Source organism: Aethalodelphis obliquidens, unplaced genomic scaffold (assembly GCF_003676395.1).
Source record: "Aethalodelphis obliquidens isolate GAN/ISIS:26980383/991018 unplaced genomic scaffold, ASM367639v1 scaffold85, whole genome shotgun sequence".
In the NCBI taxonomy this organism is placed as follows: domain Eukaryota; kingdom Metazoa; phylum Chordata; class Mammalia; order Artiodactyla; family Delphinidae; genus Aethalodelphis; species Aethalodelphis obliquidens.
The window spans coordinates 5,132,664-5,152,255 of NW_020838029.1; the positions used below are offsets into that span (position 1 = coordinate 5,132,664).

The window sequence follows — 19,592 nt, forward strand, 5'->3', positions numbered from 1 at the left end:
CCGCTGGCATCCACGCTGAACGCACTGGGATCTACACCAAGTTAGGCCTCCAAGCCTACAGACTTCAGTGAGATACAGCGGGGAACTTTCAGACCGTGGAGAGAAGCAAGGTATGTAAAGTGGCCAGCACGGAGCCGGCCCTCATAAATTGTGGCTATGAAGACAGGTCCTGTCCTTGTGCGGCTCCTAGTCCAATGGGTGAGGGAGGCAGACGGGTGAGCAACTAAAATCCAATGCCATGATAAAGGAGGAGTTTGGGTATAACAAAGAAGGGAGGGGCAGGCTGGGCGCGTGGGTGCCGCTCCATAGGTGTTCACAGATGCGGCCGCCGCGCCAGGCCTTCATGCCTCCCCACATCTCAGCCTGCCAAAGTCCTGCCACCCTTCAAGACCAGCTCCCCAGTTCTCCTATCTGCCCCCGTGATCTCCCCCAGTGAGCATGGATTCAGAGGCACTGGCATCTGTGTGCTGTTCCCCGGAACAAGGCTGTGAGCTCCAGCTGATAATTCAAATGGCATTCACAGACAGGCATCTGCACACTCACCCGGGCCACCTCTCCAACCTCCATGGGCCAGTGGGTCCTTGACTCCCTACCCAGCAAGAGCCCTGGCCCCTCACTTCTTTCAAACTGCCTTGGCTGCTGCCAGCTGCTGGCTCACACCCCCGACTCGTGGTTTCTTACAGTCATTCAGATCGGGACCCCTGAATCAGCCAGCTTTGAGTGCCTGGGTTGGCCAAATGGCCCCATTTTGCAGGGCTGCCTGTCTAACCCTCCACTCACAGCTACCTTACCGCTGGGAGGAACCTTGACCTGAGCTGCTCCCATTCCCTTCCACCTTTGCCAACAAAACTCACGTTCGTGGCTCTTTGGCCTCTGACACCAACTGGAGCACATTTGCACAGCACTTCACAGTTTGCAACCAATCCAGCCTTCTGTCAGTCACTTAGGCTCTGAACTTCTCAGGGCCAATCAGTCATCCATTCCTGTCTCCACCAAGTAGAAAGAGCAACTGTTCAGGTCCTAGCCCCTCTCCGTCACTTATTTGCTGGGAGGCCTTAGGTTAGTTGCTTCAGCTTTCTGTGCCCCAGTTTCTGTAAAATGGGAACAATAATATTATGGACATCACAGAGGTCTTGTGTGGATTCAAGGAGACAATGCATATAAAACACTTAGGACAATGCCTAGCACACAGTAAGTGCCCAATAAATGCCAGTGGTGATTCCCCAGCTTTCTCAGAGGTTTACACAGGCTATCTCCAAGCCCACGCTGCTGCGGCCCCACCTCCAGGCTTTTCCCCGGGCCCCATTTCATCTCATTCCCACTGTTCAAATTCTGTCTTTGGAATCAGACAGACCTGGTTTTACTTTTTGTGCCAGTGAGTATTTCTCTGAGCCTCAGTTTCTTTATCTGTAAACTGGGACTGTGGATCCCCACCTCAACAGGTTGATGTGAGGATCAAATGAGATGGGGGCCATCGAAGTGCTTGTCACATTTAAGGATTTATCTTGCCACATCCATAGAGCTCAGTATGAGGCTAGTTTGGCTTGGGCCCAAGGGTGGGGTGGGTACAAGGGGAAGAGAATGGCTGGGAAAACTAACACAGATGCCAAAGAGGCCCTAGCAAGGGTAGCGAAACTCAGCAAGACAGTGCCTGAAGGGCACAGCAAGCTTAGGCATGACACAGGCAGTGGGCACTGACAAGAGTGCTGATTTGATTCTGGGCCCAGCAGAAGCCACAACATGAAGTCTTGCAGGAATCTGGTCATTCTCAGTGGGATCCAGATATGTTTCCTGAAGGACTCAAACCTACAAGGAGGATATGAAGGAGAGACACTGGCTGAGAAGAGATTCCTTTGGGTGGCAGTGGGGAGGCAGAGGTTGAGGATACTGACAGCACTCTCTACCCAGAAAGAAGTGAGGTGGTGGTCTGGGGGTCAAGGGCCAAAGGACTTTCAAAAATCAATCCCTCTTTGTGACTAAGACCTGCCTGAAGAATTTTCTGGTCCCTGGTCTCTCCCTGGATGGACCTGTGTGGGTCCTCCCTGGATGGTGCTTGGGACATGGCAAGGCCTGAGACTGGAGGTGGGGAAATCAGGGAACCAGAGTCGGTTTGATGTGAGATATGCCTGAGCTTCAGCCTCCTGGATGCTGTAGCAGCAGAGTGAGGGCAGAGCTGGGCACTAGATGGCCTTGGGTACGGGAGGGTTGCTCCAGGAGCATACAGGCAGCTGCAAGGCCGAGGTCCAGGCCTGGAAGCCAGGGGCCAGTCCACCTCAAGCCAGTCATCAGGGTTCTCCAAAGCTCAACTGGTCTCTAAGGAGCTGCTCTGATCAGGGAGTCATCGGTCTAGAACATTTATGAAGCACCAGACACTGGGGCTGGGAAAGCAGAGGTGAATCCTTGCTTTCCAAGACTTTGCATCTCTAAGCTGAGGTAATGGGGCACAGGCAGGGTGAGGCATGGAGATGGGGGTAGAGATTTATCTCAGCTCTGACACTGCTTTGCATAATACAGACTTTCCCCTCTCTGAGCCTCAGCATCCTTGTCTGTACCCTGAGAGAAGGTGGGGGAATCAATGCTTTATAAGGGCATATGAGTCTGAAATGGTGAAGCGGGCTCAGCGGTCATGAGAGGGGATGAATAGAGCCCGGGGTTTCAGAGCAGACTCCTGAAAGGTGTCCTGTCCTTCAGGCTCCCTGGCCTTCCCCCATCTCCCAGGGAGGCCCTGCAGGCTGGACTACAGGGGCTGAGACCATATGCAAACCCCCCTTCTAGCCTTCCCTGCTGTGTAGTGTGGTATGTCCAGACATCTGCTTGCCCACCAGGCCTGAAGCACTTAGGTTTCGGCGCACAGAGGAGCAGCCATGGAGAACTGATGTGGCTTTTTCCCTTCTAGGCCCCAGACCCTCTCTGGTGACCATAGGAGGCCAATTAGCAGAGAACAAAATGCTTCCTGCCCTGGGCCCTCACCTTCAACTGTCTGCATCTGCTCAAAGCTTAATGGTCATTTGATCTGCCTCTGGGGGAACAGAGGATGGGGCTTCCGTGGACTGCCTGGCTCCAGGCAGCAGCCTGGGTCCTGAGGGAGGCGGGGGAGGAGGAGCAAGGTGCCTGTGGCTGCTGGGGAAGCCCAAGATGGCAGCAATACAGTTCACTTGGGGCCAAGGGCCAGTGTCTGGAGCTGTTCCTGCTGCCTAGCTGGGAACTGATGCTCCCCAGGGTCTCCTCTGAACCTGTGCAAGGCCCTAGCTGGGCCCAAGATGGTGGTGGGTGTAGCTGGTGGTGGGGGCGACAATGAGCCCTTAGGGCATCTTGGTTTAGGAAGCTGCCGAGGCCTGGACTTCTGAGGGACCCAGCCCTATGCTTTTGCAGGTGGGATGTGGTTAAAAGCCTCCATCCCACGCTTTCCAGGCTGGTCTGGAAAACTGGTTTGTCTGCCCGTGTGCTGTGGGGAAAATGCTCAGCTAGAAGGGAGAGAAGCATAGTTCTGGTCGGGGCCCTGCCACTGATGGGCTGCTTTGTGGTTTCTCCATCCCTGGGCCTCATTTTCCTCATCTGTCAAGCAAGAATCACTGCCCACCTTACAGAGTCAGCTGACACTGCTTGGAAAAGTGTCCTCAGAGAGCTCAGGTGAGTGGGAAGGCTAGAGGGGGGGAACAGGGGGAAGGGGGAAGAGAAGCTGAGTCTGGAAAAGTGAAATCACTTCCTTAAGAGGGGTACCCACTATGATGTCTCTCTCCCACCTCAATTTGAAAACCCGCCCTGACACTTATTGGCTGTGTGGTCTTGGGTAAGTCTCCCGACCCTTCCGTACCTTAGTAAACCAGGCCTTAAATCAACCCTACTTACTAACCCTTGAGATAACGTGTATAAACGAGGTAAGTTTTGTAAAGCACCCAGCTAGGGTGAGGGAAGGGAGGGATGAAGCACTGTTACGAGGAGGAAACGCCTGCAGGAGTCCTTAAGCACAGCTGCCACCAGCTACCAGCCCCAGACTCCACCCCCATGAATAATGAACTGATATTGATCCCCTGGTTGGGAAATTCCCTGTGACCTGTGATAAAAATACACCCAGTCTGCAAGCCTCCAACTTGACTGGTTTGCACCAGCCAGAGCTGAGCTCATCTGCACACCCCTGCCCAGCCCGCAGCCCCCAGAGGCAGAGCTCAGTTGGACAGGGCATCAGAGACCAAGCGCCAGCTGGTGCCCACCGTCTCCTCCACTCCATGGCCAGGGACAAAGGGATCAAAGGAACAGGCTCGTCCATTGGCAGGAGCCCCTGTAGCCAGGCCCCTGGAAGAGGGGATAGAGCACAGACCTGGATTTCAATCCAGCCTCCACCACTTCCTGCAAGTGCCTCAGTTTTGCCAACTGTAAACTGGAGATGGTAATTCCTTCCTCACAGAATTAGTCCTAGATTCAAACAAGTTGAGGTATGCAAAGTACCCAGTGCAGTGCCTGCCAAGAAGAGATGCTCAATAAATAGCAGCTCAGGCCTTGCCATTCTCCCTCCTGTTGCCTTATCCTTGCTGTGAAACTCAGGACTGTTTCACAGAAGAATGAAACTGAGTGACTAGTTTTTTTCTAATGAGACTCTTATTGAGATATAATTCACAAACCATAAAATTCACCAATTTAGACTTCACAATTCAGTGGTTTTTAGGAAATTCACAGAGTTGTGTGACTATCACCATTATCTAATTTTAGAGCATGTTCATCAACCCCAAAAGAAATCCTATACCCAATTCCCATCTTCCCCACCCCATGCCTCTGACAACCACTGATTTACTCCCTATCTCTATGGATTTACCTTTTCTGGAAATTTCATACAAATGGAATCATAGAATACGTGGCATTTGTGTCTGGTCTCTTCCACTTAGCATAATGTTTTCAAACTTCATCCATGCTGTAGCATGAAACTGTACTTTGTTCCTTTTCACAGCTGAGTAATGTTCCATCATATGGATAAACCACATTTTGTTTATCCATTCATCAGTTGATGACATGTGGGTTTTTTCCACTTTTTGGCTATTATGAATAATGTTGTTATGAAGCTTCATGTACAAGTTTCTGTGTGGACATACGTTTTCATTTTTCTTGGGTATATATATATATATATATATATATACACACACACACATATATATATATATGAGTGACGTTGTTGGATCATATAGTAATTCTATGTTTAGTTTTTTGAGGCACTTCCAAATAGTTTTCTAAAGCAGTTGCCCCATTTTATATTTCTACTAGCAGTGTATGATGGTTCCAATTTCTCCACATCCTTGCCAACCCTTGTTGTTAATTGTCTTTTTGGTTATAGCAATTGCAGTGTGTATGAACTGGTATCTCATTGTGGTTTTGATTTCTCTGATGTCTAATGATGTTGAGCATCTTTTCATGTGTTCTTGGCCAGTGGTATATCTTCCCTGAGAAATGATCTATTCAGATCATTTCCCAAGTTTTTAATTGGATTGTTTGTCTTTTTATTTTTGAGTTATAAGAGTTCTTTATTCCAAGTATAAATCCTTTATCAGATATATGGTTGGCAAATATTTTCTCCCATCTGGTGATGTGTATTTGTCTTTTTTGTTTTCTTGATGGTGTCCTTTGAAGCACAAAAGTTTTTAATTTTGATAAGGTCCAACTTGTCTATTCTTTCTTTTTCACCTGTATTTTTGGTCTCATGTCTAAGAAACCATAAGAACCTAATCCAAAGTCACTGTTTTCTTCTAAGAGTTTTATACTTTTAGCTCTTACATCTAATACGTTTTGAATTAATTTTTTAATATGGTATGAGGTAAGGGTCCAACTTTATTATTTTGCCAGTTTTCCCACTACTATTTGTTGAAAAGACTATTCTTGTCCCCACTGAACTGTCTTGGCACTCTTGTTGAAAAGCAATTGATTGTACACGCAAGAGTTTATTTCTGGACTCACAATTCTATTCCATTTGTCTCAATGTCTATCCTTCTGTCAGTATCACACTGTCTTGATTACTGTAGCTTTGTAGTGAGTTTCGAAATCGAGGAAGAGTGTTCCAATTTTGTTCTTCCCTTTCAAGTTTGTTTTGACTATTCTGGATTCGTTGTAATTTCACATGAATTTTAGGATCTGCTTATCCATTTCTAAAAACAAAAGCTGGTTATTTTATAAGGATTGCACTGAATCTATAGATCAATTTGGAGCTCAATGCCATCTTAATATTAAGCCTTCCAATACATGAACATGTCATGTCTTTCCATTTATCTAGGTCTTCTTCCATTTATTTGAGCAATCTTTTATAGTTTTCAATGTATAGGACTTGTACTTCACTCATTAAATATATTCCTAGTTGTTTTTTGTTCTTTTTGATGCTACTGTAAATGGAACTATTTTCTTAATTTCTTTTTCAGATAGTGCATTGCTAGTGTGTAGAAATACAATTAATTTTTATATATTGATTTTGTATCTTGCAACCTTGCTGAACTTGGTTATTAGTTCTAATAGTGTTGTGTGTGTGTGTGTGTGTGTGTGTGTGTGTGTGTGTGTATTCCTTGGGATTTTCTCTATAAAAGTCATACCATCTGTGAATAGAGATAATTTTACCTCTTTCCAGTCTGGATGCCTTTATGAACATTTATTTCTTGCCTAACTGCCCTGGTTAGAACCTCCAATACAATGTTTAACAGAAGTGGTAAAAACAGATATCCTTGTCTTGTTTCTGATCTTAGGGCAAAGCATCTAGTCTTTTACCATGAAGTATGATGTTGGCTGTGGGTTTTTGGTAGATGTCCTTGATCAGATTGAGGAAGTCTCCTTCTATTCCTAATTTGTTTAGTGTTTTATCATGAAAGCTTGTTGGATTTTGCCAAAAAGCTATTTCTGTGTCCAATGAGATGATTGCATTTCATTTGTCCTTTATTCTATTAACATAGTGTACATTGACTCATTTTTGGATGTTAAGGCAATCTTGAATTCCTGGGATAAATCCCACTTTGTCTTGGTGTATAAATCTTTTTATAAGTTGTTGGATTTTGTTGCTAGTATTTTGTTGAGTATTTTGGAGTCTATATGCATTGGACTGTAGTTTTCTTGTGATGGTTTTGGTTTTGGAATCAAGGTAATACTGACGTCATAGAATGAGTTGGGAAGTGTTCCCTATTAATCATTTTTGGGGAAGAGATTGTGAAGAATTAGTATTATGTTTTCTTTATGTTTGATAGAATTCACTAGCAAAGTCATCTGAGTCTGAGCTTTTCTCTATGGGATTTTAAAAAATTACTAGTTCAGTCTCTTGTTATAGTCTATTCAAAAAATTTTAATTTCTCTCACATAAGTTTCAGCAGTTTCCCTCTAGAAATGTGTCCCTTTCATCTAGTTTATTTAATTTTTTGGCATGCGGTTTTTCATAATATTCTTATTTTTGTAAGGATGGTAGTCATGTCCTGCTTTCATTTCTCATTTTAGTAAATTGAGTCTTCTCTCTCTTTTTCTTCCTCAGCCTAGTTAATAGTTTGTCGATTCTGTTGATATTTTCAAAAAAACAACTTTAAATTTTGTTGATTCTCTCTATTGTTTTTCTATTCTTTATTTGATTCATTTCTGCTCTAATCTTTATTATTTCCCACCTTCTCCTGCTTGAGGTATAGTTAGCTCTTCTTTGTCTAGTTTTTTAAGGTGAAAGATTAGGTTATTATTGTATTTGAAATCTTTCTTCTTTTCTAATATGGGCACTTACAACTATAAATATTCCTCTAAGTATTGCTTTAGGTGCATCCCATACATTTTGGTATGTTGTGTTTCTATTTTCATTCATTTCAAAGCATTTTCTTATTTCTCTTGTAGTCTTTCTTTGACCCATTGATTATGTAGGAGTGTGTTAATTTCTACACATTTGTGAATTTCCCAAATTTCCTCGTTTTATTGATTTTTAATTTATTTTCATTTTGAGTGGAGAACATACTTTGTATTATTTCAATTATTTTAAACTTATTGAGGCTTGTTTTATAATCTAATATATGATCTACCATGGAGAATGTTCCATGTGCACTTGAGAAGAGTATGCATATAGCTGTTGTTGAGTGGAGTGTTCTATAACTGTCTATTAGGCTGGTTAATAGTGTTGTTCAAGTCATGTACATTTTTATTGATCTGCCTAGTTGTTCTATCTAATATTGAAAGTGGGGTATTGAAGTCTTCAAAAATTATTGTTGAATTGTTTATTTCTTCCCTCAATTCTGTTGGTGTTTGCTTCATGTAATTTGGAGCTGTTTTATTAGGTGCATATACATTTATATTTTTTATACCTTCCTGATGAATTGACCCTTTTATCATTATAAAACATAATTTTTTTAGTAACAACTTGTCTTAAAGTGTATTTTGTTGATATTAGTATAGCTACTTCAGCTATCTTTTGGTTGCTGTTTGCATGATATGTCTTTTTCCATCCTTTTATTTTCAACAAATTTGTGACTTTAAATCTAATATATGCCTCTTTTAGACAATATATAGTTGATCATGGATTTGCAAAATCCGTTTTGCCAATCTCTATCTTTTGATTGAGGCATTTAATTCATTTACATTTAATGCAATTACTGATATGATTGGAATCATACCTGCCATTTGCTATTAGTTCTCTATACGTTTTGTGTCTTTTTTGTTCCTCTATTCCTCCATTACTGCCTTCTTTTGTGTTAGTTAGATATTTTAGTGGACGATTTTTATTCTCTTGTCATGTATTTTACCATGTATTTTTGAGATTTTTTTTTTTTTTTTAGTAGTTGTCCTGGAGATTACAATTAAGATCTTAATTTAAAGCATTCTAGTCTGGATTAATGCTAACTTAATATCAATAGTATACAAACTTTGCTCCCACATAGTCATTCCCTCCTCCCTCCTTTGTGCTGTTATTGTAATATAAATTTCAATTTTATACATTATAAGCCCATTAACACAATTTTATTGTTATCTTATGCCATTGTCTTTTTAAAATATTTTACATAATTTATTTTTCTGTTCACACTTATAACTCCATTCCACATCCCCATCCCTCAGGAGTATATTCTAATTTAATGTATTTTTATGTTTGTATGTGTGTGGGGTTTTTGTTGTACCATTGTCTTTTAAGTCAGAAGAAAAACATTACAAATGAAAATGCAATCGTATTGTCATTTATATACCTATGTAGTTACCTTTAATAGTACTCTTGATTTCTTTCTGTGGATTCAAGTTACCATGTAGAGTCCTTTCATTTCAGCCTGAAGAACTCCCTTTAATATTTCTTGTAGGGAAGGTCTGGTGCTGAAATATCAGTAGGTAGGTCTAGTAATGGAATATCAGTTTGTTTGTTTTTTAAAACTTGGAATGCCTTAATTTCTCCTTAATTTTCAAGGATAGTTTTGCTGGACAGAGAATTCTTGCTTGGCAATCTTTTTCTTTCAGCAGTTTGATTAGTCATTCCACTGTCTTTCAGCCTCTGTGGTTTCTGATGAGAAGTTAGCTTCTCATAATCTCATCAGTCTTATTACTGATCACTTGTATGTGATTTTTCTCTTACTGCTTTCAAGTTTCTCTCTTTGTCTTTGACTTTTATCAATTGACTATGACATGTCTAGGTGTGGATCTCATTGCATTTATCCTATCTGAAGTTCATTGAGCTTCTTGAATATGTAGATGGGTGTTGTATTTTTTTAACCAAATTTGGGACTTTGGATTATTATTTCTCTTCTGCTTTCTTTCTCTCTTCTCCTTCAGGGACTACCATTATGCATGTGTTGATACACTTGATGATGTCACATGTGTCTTTGGGCTCTGTTCATTTTGCTTCATTTAAAAAAAATTTTTTTTAGTCTTCAGACTGGAAAATCTCAGTTTAAGTTCAAGTTTGCTGATTCTTTCCTCTGTCAGCTCAAATCAGCTGTTGACCCCCTCTAGTGAATTTTTCATTTCAGTTACTGTACTTTTCAAGTTGAGAATTTCTATTTGGCTCTTGTGTGTGTGTGTGTGTGCACGCGTGTGTATGTGTTAAAATATACATAACATAAAAATCACAATTTTACCCATCTTTTTTGGTAGCAAGTATAAATTTATTATACATATCTTTATTAGAATTTGGTTTTATTGTGGTAAAATATACATAACATAAAACTTACCATTATAACCATTTTAAGTGTACATATTGTTGGCATTAAGTACATTCACATTGTTGTGCAGCCATCACTACCATTTATCTCCAGAAAACAATAACTCTCCATTCCTCCCTCTCTTCAGATCCTGGTAACCACCATTCTACTTTCTGTCTCTATGAATTTGATTACTCTAGGTATCTCACATAAGTTGAATCATACAACATTTATCTTTTTCTGTCTGGCTTATTTCATTTAGCATAATGTCTTCAGAGTTTATCCATGCTACAGTATTTGTCAGAATTTCCTTCCTTTCTAAGGCTGAATAATATTCCATTGTACATACATTTTGTTCATCCCTTCATCCATTGATGGACATTTGGGTTGTTTCCAGCATTTGACTATTGTGAATAATACTGCTATGAACATAGGTGTACGAGTATCTGTTCAAGTCCCAGCTTTCAATTATTTTTGGTATATACCCATAAGTGGAATTGCTGGATCATATAGTAATTCTATTTTTTTTTCTCTTACTGCTTTCCACAGCAGCTGCACCATTTTACATTCCCACCAGCAGTGCACAAGAGTTCTGATTTCTCCTCATCTTGGCCAATGCTTATTATTTTCTGTTTTGTGATTTTTTGGTTTTGGTTTTAAAAAAAAAATAACCATCCTAATGGTTGTAATGTCTGAAGTAATGTCTCTTTGTGGTTTTGATTTGCATTTCCCTAATGATTAATGATATTGAACATCTTTTCATGTGCTTATTGACCATTTATATATCTTCTTTGCAGAAATGTCAATTCCTTTGTCCATTTTTGAATTGGGTTGTTTGTTTTTTTGTTGTTGTTGTTGGGTTTTAGGAGTTCTTTATATACTCTGGATATTAATCTCTTATCAGCTATGTGATTTGCAAATATTTTTCCTATTCTATAGGTTGTCTTTTCATTCTGTTGATAGTATCCTTTGATGTACAAAAGTCTTTAATTTTGAAGTCCAATTTGTCTATTTTTCCTTTGTTGCCTGTGCTTTGATGTCAATCTAATGCCATTAAGATTTCCTCCCATGTTTTCTTCTAAGAGTTTTAGAGTTTTAGCTCTTATGTTTTGGTCTTTGATCAATTTTGAGTTAATTTTTTATATGGTGTTAGGTAAGGGTCCAATTTCATTCTTTCACACATGGATATCCAGTTTTCCTGGCACCATTTCTTGAAAAGACTGTCTTTTCCCTACTGAATGGTTTTAGCATCTTTGTCAAAAATCATTTGGCCATATACACTAGGGTTTATTTCTGGGCTCTCTATTCTATTCCATTAGTCCATATGTCTGTCCTTATGCCAGTATTCCACTGTTTTGGTTACTATAGCTTTGTAGTAAGGTATGAAATCAGGAAGTGTAAGTACTCTGAATTTGTTCTTCTTTTTCAAGAGTATTTTGGCTATTTGAGCTCCCTGAACTTGCAATGAACTTTAAGATGCTTTTCCTATTTCTGAAAAAAACAAAACAAAACAAACAAACAGAAAAACACTGTTGGGATTTTGACAGAGATTGCATTGAATCTGTAGATCTCTTAGGGTAAATATTGTCATCTTAAGAATATTAAGTCTTTCAATCCACGAACATGGGATATTTTTCACTTTACATGTCTTCTTTCATTTATTTCAGCAACATTTGTAGTTTTCGGTGTATGAGAATTTTGCCTCCTTGCTTAAGTTTATTCCCAAGTATTTTATCCTTTTTGATGCTATTGTTAATGGAATTGTTCCCTAAATTTCCTTTTTGGATTGTTCATTGTTAATGTATAGACACACAATTGATTTTTTGTTGTTGTTGATTTTGTATCCTGCAATTTCGCTGAATTTATTTATTAGTTCTAACAACTTTTTGTGGAATCTTTAGGGTTTTCTACATATAAGATCATGTCATCTGCAAACAGAAATAATTTGACTTCTTCCTTTTCAATTTGGATGCCCTTTAATTCTTTAGGCATGATTTCCTCCAGTTTTTAAGAAACATACTCCTATATTAACCTTATATTCTGCAACCTTGTTATAATTGCTTATTAGTTCCAGGAGTCTTTGTTGATTCTTTAGGATTTTCTATGTGGACAATTATATCACCTGTGAACAAAGACTTTTTATTTCTTCCTTGCCAATATGTATACTTTTTTTGGTCTTATAGCATTAGCTAAGTCTTCCAGTACAATGTTGAATGGGAGTGGTGAGAGCAGACATCCTTGCCTGTTCCTGATATTAGGGGGAAAGCATCTAGTTTCTCATCATTAATTATGATGTTAGCTGTAAGTTTTTTGTAGATGTTCTTTATCAAGAGAGTTTTTATCATTAATTGATCAAGTGCTTTTTCTGCATCTGTTGATATGATCATATAATTTTTCTTCTTTAGCCTGTTGGTGTGATAGATTACATTAACTGATTTTTTAAAAAAATATTTGTTTATTTATTTGGCTGTGTCAGGTCTTAGTTGTGACACGAGATCTTAGTTGTGGCATGTGGGATCTTTCGTTGTGGCATGTGGGCTCTCTAGTTGTGGCACGCAGGCTCTAGAGCACACATGCTTAGTTGCCCTGCGGCATGTGGGATCTTAGTTCCCCGACCAGGGATTGAACCTGTGTCCCCTCCATTGGAAGGTAGATTCTTAACCACTGGACCCCCAGGGAAGTCTTTACATTAACTGATTTTTGAGGAGCATATTTTGTAATAGCTGATTTAAAGTCTTTGCCTGGTAAGTCCAACCTCTTCTTCAGGGACAGTTTCTTTTGGCTACTTTTCCTGTGTATGGGCAATACATTTTTACTTTGTATGTATCATAATTTTTTGTAGAAAACTTGACATTTCAATACTATAATGTGGCAACTCTGGAAATCAGTTTCTCCCCTCTCCTCAGGGTTTGGTTTCGTTACTGCTTGTTTTAGTTGTTGTTGTTTGCCTATTTAGTGACTTTTCCTAACTAATTCTGTAAAGTACATTTTCTGTCATATGTGGCTCCTGAAGTGAATGCTTGGTTAGCTTAGTGGTCACTAATGACTGAACAGAAATTTCCTTAAATACTTTGAATGAGTGATCATCAACCCTTTTATGAGAGCCTGTGTGTGTGTGTTTGTGCGTGTGTGCATGTGCGTGTGTGTGTCGGGTTACTCCTTCAATGCTCTAGCAGTTTGCAATTCTGCCTTTTCCATCACTTTCTACCTCCACCAAGCCCCAATGTCAGCCAGACGTGAAAAAGTAGGGCCTTTTCAGGTGTATTTGGTGCATGCACACAGCCCTGCAAATGCAAGTGGCCTCCTAGATCTTCAGGAATATGACATGTCAGAGCATTTCAAAGCCCCCTATTAACTTCTCATTCCCCAGCTCTTCCTTTTAAGTTTTTTGACCAGATAGTCTCTTCTTTCCCCCAATTGGTACTGCTGCTGTGGTATTAAACAATTGTTACTGGTTGTTTTCAATAAATGCTCTAGGGGTAGGATCTTTCCCACTGAGTGGACTCTGAGCCAGGTCAAATAAAAACTCTGTGAATGATACTTTTCCAAGGAGCTGCTAGACAGGTCAAGTAGTGACAATTCTCTAGGAATTGGGCTTTTTGAGGATCTTCAAACCTGGTATGCTCCCTCTGGGTGTTGCTAGACTACTGGTTTTCCAGGCTACTATGGAACTTGGGAGAAAGAGATGGGAATAGGACAAGTCCAAACCTCACAAATCTCACTCTTCTTACCAAGAATCAGCAGTTGTTTTTTTTTTTTTTTTCAAATAATGCTCCTCATATCATTGCAAACTTTTGGTTACTTTCCAAGTTTCTGGAAAAGTTGATTTTAACCATTTGTTCTGGAGTTCTTACTGCTTTTAAGGAGTAGCAGATTTTTGGAGGCCCTTACCCCACCATTCCTGATGTCCTGCTCTGAATGACTCTGGATAGACAGACGTCTGTGAACGAAGCAACAGCACGCGCAAAAGATGGAGATATGAATGTTCATGACTTATTTAAGACTAGCAAGTGACCCTGAGTGACTGGACCATATGGAAGGTGAGGAGGAAGTATATTATTCACAGCATTCTTCATGTTGCATGTAACTCAAATCCAACTGACATAGGCATCAGGTTTTTAAAAGAAGGATATTAATCAGCTCACAAAGTTGATAAGGTCATGGGTAGGTCTAGCTTCAGGCACAGCTGGATCTGGAGACTCATGCAATCATTAAGACTCAGTCTTGTGCTCTTGTTCTCTCAGTTCTGCTCTCTTGTGGTTACTAGATGGTGGCCAACAGGTCCAAGTTAACACCCTCAAACTCCAAATTCAATGTAAAGAGAAAAGATCTCTTCCCAACAATTCTTTCAAAAGTCCCAGAACTAAGTTTCTAAATTAATTGTGCCCACCTGTAAACTAATTTCTATGCCAAGGGACATGGAGCGAGGTCTGAATCACGTGCTCTTCCCTTGAGCCAAGAGTGGAGTCAGCCTCTAACTGAACCACAGAGACTGAGAATGGGAGTGAGGTAGTTCCTTAAGGAATATATAGATTATCTTACCGGAAGCTGGATAATTTACTGTATAGCACAAGGAACAGGGAACTATATTCAATATCTTTTTTTTTTTTTTTTTTTTTTTGCGGTACATGGGCCTCTCACTGTTGTCGCCTCTCCCGTTGTGGAGCACAGGCTCCGGATGCGCAGGATCAGCGGCCATGGCTCACGGGCCCAGCCGCTCCGTGGCATGTGGGATCTTCCCAGACCGGGTCATGAACCCGTGTCCCCTGCATCGGCAGGCGGACTCTCAACCACTGCGCCACCAGGGAAGCCCTTCAATATCTTATAATAACTATAATGGAAAAGAATCTGAAAAAGAAAAAAATACATATATATATAACTGAATCACTTTCCTGTATATCTGAAACATTGTAAATCAACTTTATTTCAATAAAGAATAATTTAAAAGTTTTAAAAAGAAGTTGGATAATAAGGGCTAATCAAGAAAAAACAGTAAACATACTCCTTAGGAGGAGTGGTAGAAGCTGAAACTAGGAGACTCTAGAGAGAGCTTGCCATCTCCAGCATCCCCCCACAGCCCTGACAAACCACTCAACAAACATTAGTTGAGGATGTGCTTTGTGCCAGGGTCTGTGCTATGTACTGGGATACCAACCCTCATGGAGGTTCCAGTATAGTTTTAGACACTCTCAACCTACAGCAAGTCTCCTGCTGAGACTTTCCTAAGACATCATTTTGTCCAAATCTTTAATTACCTAGACTAGAAAATTGGTACTCAGCAAATCATTGACAGAGCTGAACCAAAGACCAGGTTGGCCTCGTTGTACTACAGACATGGACCACCTTCATTCTTCAACTTGTCTTTCCAAGCCACCTCTGGGAGCCTTCCCAGAGTCTCCCTACCCCTGCTGGTACCTCCAACAGAATACTAACTGCTCCTGGATTGACTCTAATTAACCCTTTATTTAGGCTCAATGTTGAATTCTTTCCCTTGCTGTCTTGTCTTCTGTCCAGACCCAATATGTCTGCCTCCTGTCTCTACACTATTGGGTATCACATTCCACCTTCTCTTGCTAACCATTAAGGCTCATTTGCAAGTAGCCACTTTTACATGGGACCCTCTGTGGGCAGCCCAGAGGCAACTCTCAGGTATAGTATGAATCAAGGGGTGTTGATCACACCCCACTCTGGGGAGCATGGAAATCCCTCTGATCCCCACTCTCAGGGGAACTCCCTGATGGGCAGAGCTGTCACTCTTCCCACTCCTGACCTAACCAACGAGAAGAGATGTAAAGAAGAGGCCACAGAATCACCCTGGGTGTTACCTGAGTAAACTGTCTCTGTCCTCCTCAGGACCTGGATCTCTCCAGGCCTATCCATCAGTGAGGTCATCTGTGCATGCTCTGCAGCAGGGCAGGGCAGCTCTGGCCCTTTCTTTTATTGATTGATTTCATTGAGCTCTATGAAGCAGCAGTTTTTTTCTGTTTTTCCAAATGCTTTATTCCCAGCATTGAAACCAATGCCTGGTACATATAAGGAGCTTATTAAATATTTGTTGAATAGATAAATGAATGGATAGTCCTGACTAATCAGAATTTTAGACAGTGTTTAGTCATACAAAATCAGAACCAGGAAGTTACTTAGACCACTTCATCTAACTGCCCAATCTCATTTGACAGGTGGGAGACTGAGGCTCAGAGAGGGAAAAGGACTTGCCCAAAGTCACAGAGGGGGTTAGTTTAGTCAGAAATCAGTACTTTAACCCATAGAATCAGGGAACCTTCCATGGGCTGTTTTCTTGGTACCTATTGTCTCCTACAAGGAAGCACACAGCTGAGCCTCTCCCCTCACCCCCATCATCCCCTGCCCTGCCCATCTGTCTACCTCAACTTCCCACTCTGCATCTCGTGGGGTTGGGGTTGGGGTCTGACCCTGAGGCAGTGTTGCTTCAGCTCCATGGGGGCTCCCTTAGGAGTACCCTGCCCTGTGGCTCTTTCTTGGAGGTGGAGGACCAGCTATGGTTGAGGGGAACTATGACTAACTGTGGAAATGAGGAGAAGGGAGTGGTCATGTGGGGTGAGGGGAATAGGGTGGTGATGAGTAGCGGGTATTGACAGCCTACTTCATCCTAGGCATCACACTAGGCATCTCATATTCTCTCACTTATCCTTAACACTTTGAATAAGTAAGTATTCTTTTCCTCATTTTGCAGATAGGAAGCTGGAACTCAGAGAAGACAAGTGACTCGCCTAAGGTCACATAGCCAGTAAGCAGCAGAGCAAGGATTCAGATCCAGGACTGTTGGACACTAGAGTCTGAAGTCTTTCTTTTATGTTGTCTCCAACCATCTCTCAGGAGACTCCAATTCTAGACTGGGTCCCAGTCAGGGGCTCAGAGCTGAAAGCCCCTCTTTCAGACCCTTATGTACATACCCTGCGGGAGCAGCAGGTCTGGACCAGGCCATGGTAGGCATGGAACTCCAGCAGGAATGTCAGCGGACTCCTGTACTGCCTGACCCAGGGCATCCTTTCTCTCTGTCCCAGGCCTGTAGAGCTGGGCTTATTTTCAGGGCTGGATGAGTGGATTTTTCCCAATGGAGTGTGGATAGTCCACAGTTGGGACAAATGGAGGCCCCTCCCTCCCATAGGAGAAAAGGGGAAAGGGGGAAGGGGAGCAGAGCAGCCTTCCAGAAGGGATAGCTTTGCTGAGTTTCAGCCTAATATCCTGGAGCTATTCCTAGGTAGATTGTGGTCAGTGGAATTATGCTTTTATCAGGCTGCTGGGAGTTTCAATAAAATCTTTATGGCCTGGAAAGTTCTCTTTATGGAAATCAGATTATTGAGGTGCCTGCTGGGGGGAGGGCTTCACCAGCCTGCCTTGCTCCCCACTGCCTCCCTCCTTCCCTTCAGAACAGCTCCCCCACTCAGCTCCTTTCCTCCCCTCCCCACAAGCCCCCAGCTCCCAGGGACATTTGAGCTCCTCACACCGAGACATGAAGAGGGCTTTGGCAGGTAGAGGGGCACTGAGAGGGCGCATCAAAGGTGCTAGTGGGACTGCAAAATTAATGCTGCAAAATAGCCCACTCCCATTCTCCCACCGTCACCCCCGTTGAAGAGCCCTGGTTTTGCCATTTCTGGGTCAATCTTCCTCTGCTCTTGGCTCCCTCTGTTGGCAGACCCAAGATTCTGGGCCTTAGCACACAGCTGAGCCACTCCCCCCATCCCCCCCCCCATCCCCAGCCCTGCCCATCTGTCTAGAGAGCCTTCCTGCCCGGCACCTTGTGGGGCCTGAGTTTGGGTTGAACCCCAAGGCAGTGTTGCTCCAGCTCTAGGGGAGCTTTCTTGAGAGTGCCCTGCCCTGTGGCTCTTTCTTGGGGGTGGAGGAGCAACTATAGTTGAGGCCCCCCCCACTCCACCCCATAAACTGCCTGCTTGGGGAGGGCCTGCCCTAGGAGGTTTTCCTTGTGGCTTTCTAGGAGGTTTTAATTTAGCAAAAGGAAAGTGGTTTGGGCCGAATGGTCTCTTTCAGGGCTAGAGTCTTTAAAAAGCCCTCTGAAATGTGGTGCTTTTGCCTACCGAAGCTCTCTCACTGCCTGCATCCCAGCATCCTCCCTGGGAGATCTTCCATTAAGTTTCTAATTCAAGAGGCATCCTGTCCTCCGAGGAATGATTGAAGGACCTGGAAAAGAGAAGACTGAAGGGGCCAGAGGCTTTGTGTTCAGCCCTTTGACGGGCTGTCATGGGACAGAGGAAGCCGATGTGTTCTGTGTGGTTCCAGCAGTAGGGCTAAACCATGCCCCTGTTGGTCTTTTTACCCTATTATCATCTGGAATCATCCAAACAACAATATGAGGTGAGGAGTATTGTCCCCAGTTTACAGATGAGGAAACTAAGACCCAGGTCCACACAGCTAGGAAGGGGCGGGGCTGCCTTTCAAAGCCAGGTCATCTGACATCAAATCTAGCATTCTCCACATCCTGACCAATGGACAGAGGCAACAAGTAGGCAGCATTGAGTTCTGCGTAGGCGGCCCTTTGGAGCCACCCCAGCCAGCAGCCCCAACGCCACCCATGCACCGATTTCAGCAACTGCCTGGAACCCACTCCCTGTTGGATCCCATCTCTCTTCCACCCCGACCCTGCTCTAGACCTGTACCCCAGCTTCGCATCTGCCCCTGGCATTTCTCTTTGCCTGGGGCCAACACTCATTCTCCCCAGTGGACTTGCCCTCAGACTTTCCTCACTTTAGACCTCTCAGAACCGAACAGCCCAGGTAGTTTGCCTTGTGCTCCCATCCTGTCCACTCTCGCCCTCTTGATTTGACAATAAGGAAGAACTTTCTAACAGAGCTGTCCAAGGATGGACAGGTGGGGCTGGTTGCTCAGGGCCCAGGCATTGGGTTGGGGTCTGTCCGAGCTGGGAATCCTTCCAGTGATTTCTCTTGAGTTAGGCATGCATTTTTCTGTGAGCCCTTCTATGACTGTGTCCAGGTTTTACACTCACCCTCTTGTTTCCCATTCTTTCTCTCTCTCCCAACCTCAGTCTCTCTTTTTTTGCCCTTTTCTATGTGTTCTTTTCTCTTATTCTCTCTTTATCTTTCTCTGTGCATTTTTACCTCTCCCTCCTTCTCTGCACCTCTCCGTTTCTGCTTCTGCTTTTCTGTTTGTCTTCCTTCCCTTAATCCCAGTCTCTCTCTGTCTCTCCTCTCCCTCTCCTGCCCTCCCTCTCTCATACTTATCTCTCTCTTTCACTGTCTCTCTAGCTCAGTCTTCCATCTCTTTCACTTTTACTCTAGGTCCCACTGTATTCTCCTCTCTCTCTCTGTCTCTCTCATATTTTTCCATTTCTCTGACTTTGCCTCCCCTGCCCCAACCCTTCCCTTCAGAGCCTCCCCTGACTGAGGGCCTGCTCTATTTGCCACAGCCTGCCTTCCTCAGCTCTCTTCCAAAGAACCACCTATGTCTTCTGTGTTTCTCCAGTCTCAAGCTGTG

The 19,592-nt window shown here is 42.6% G+C and overlaps 1 long non-coding RNA gene across 1 annotated transcript; it reads left to right on the forward strand.

Moving 5' to 3' along the window:
• The first annotated feature begins 116 nt into the window (after positions 1-116).
• On the forward strand, positions 117-19,211 carry LOC113613182 (uncharacterized). Its single transcript, XR_003430097.1, has 3 exons — positions 117-3,630; positions 13,951-14,143; positions 16,816-19,211. It is a non-coding gene; the product is annotated as an uncharacterized LOC113613182 (long non-coding RNA).
• Positions 19,212-19,592: the final 381 nt, after the last annotated feature.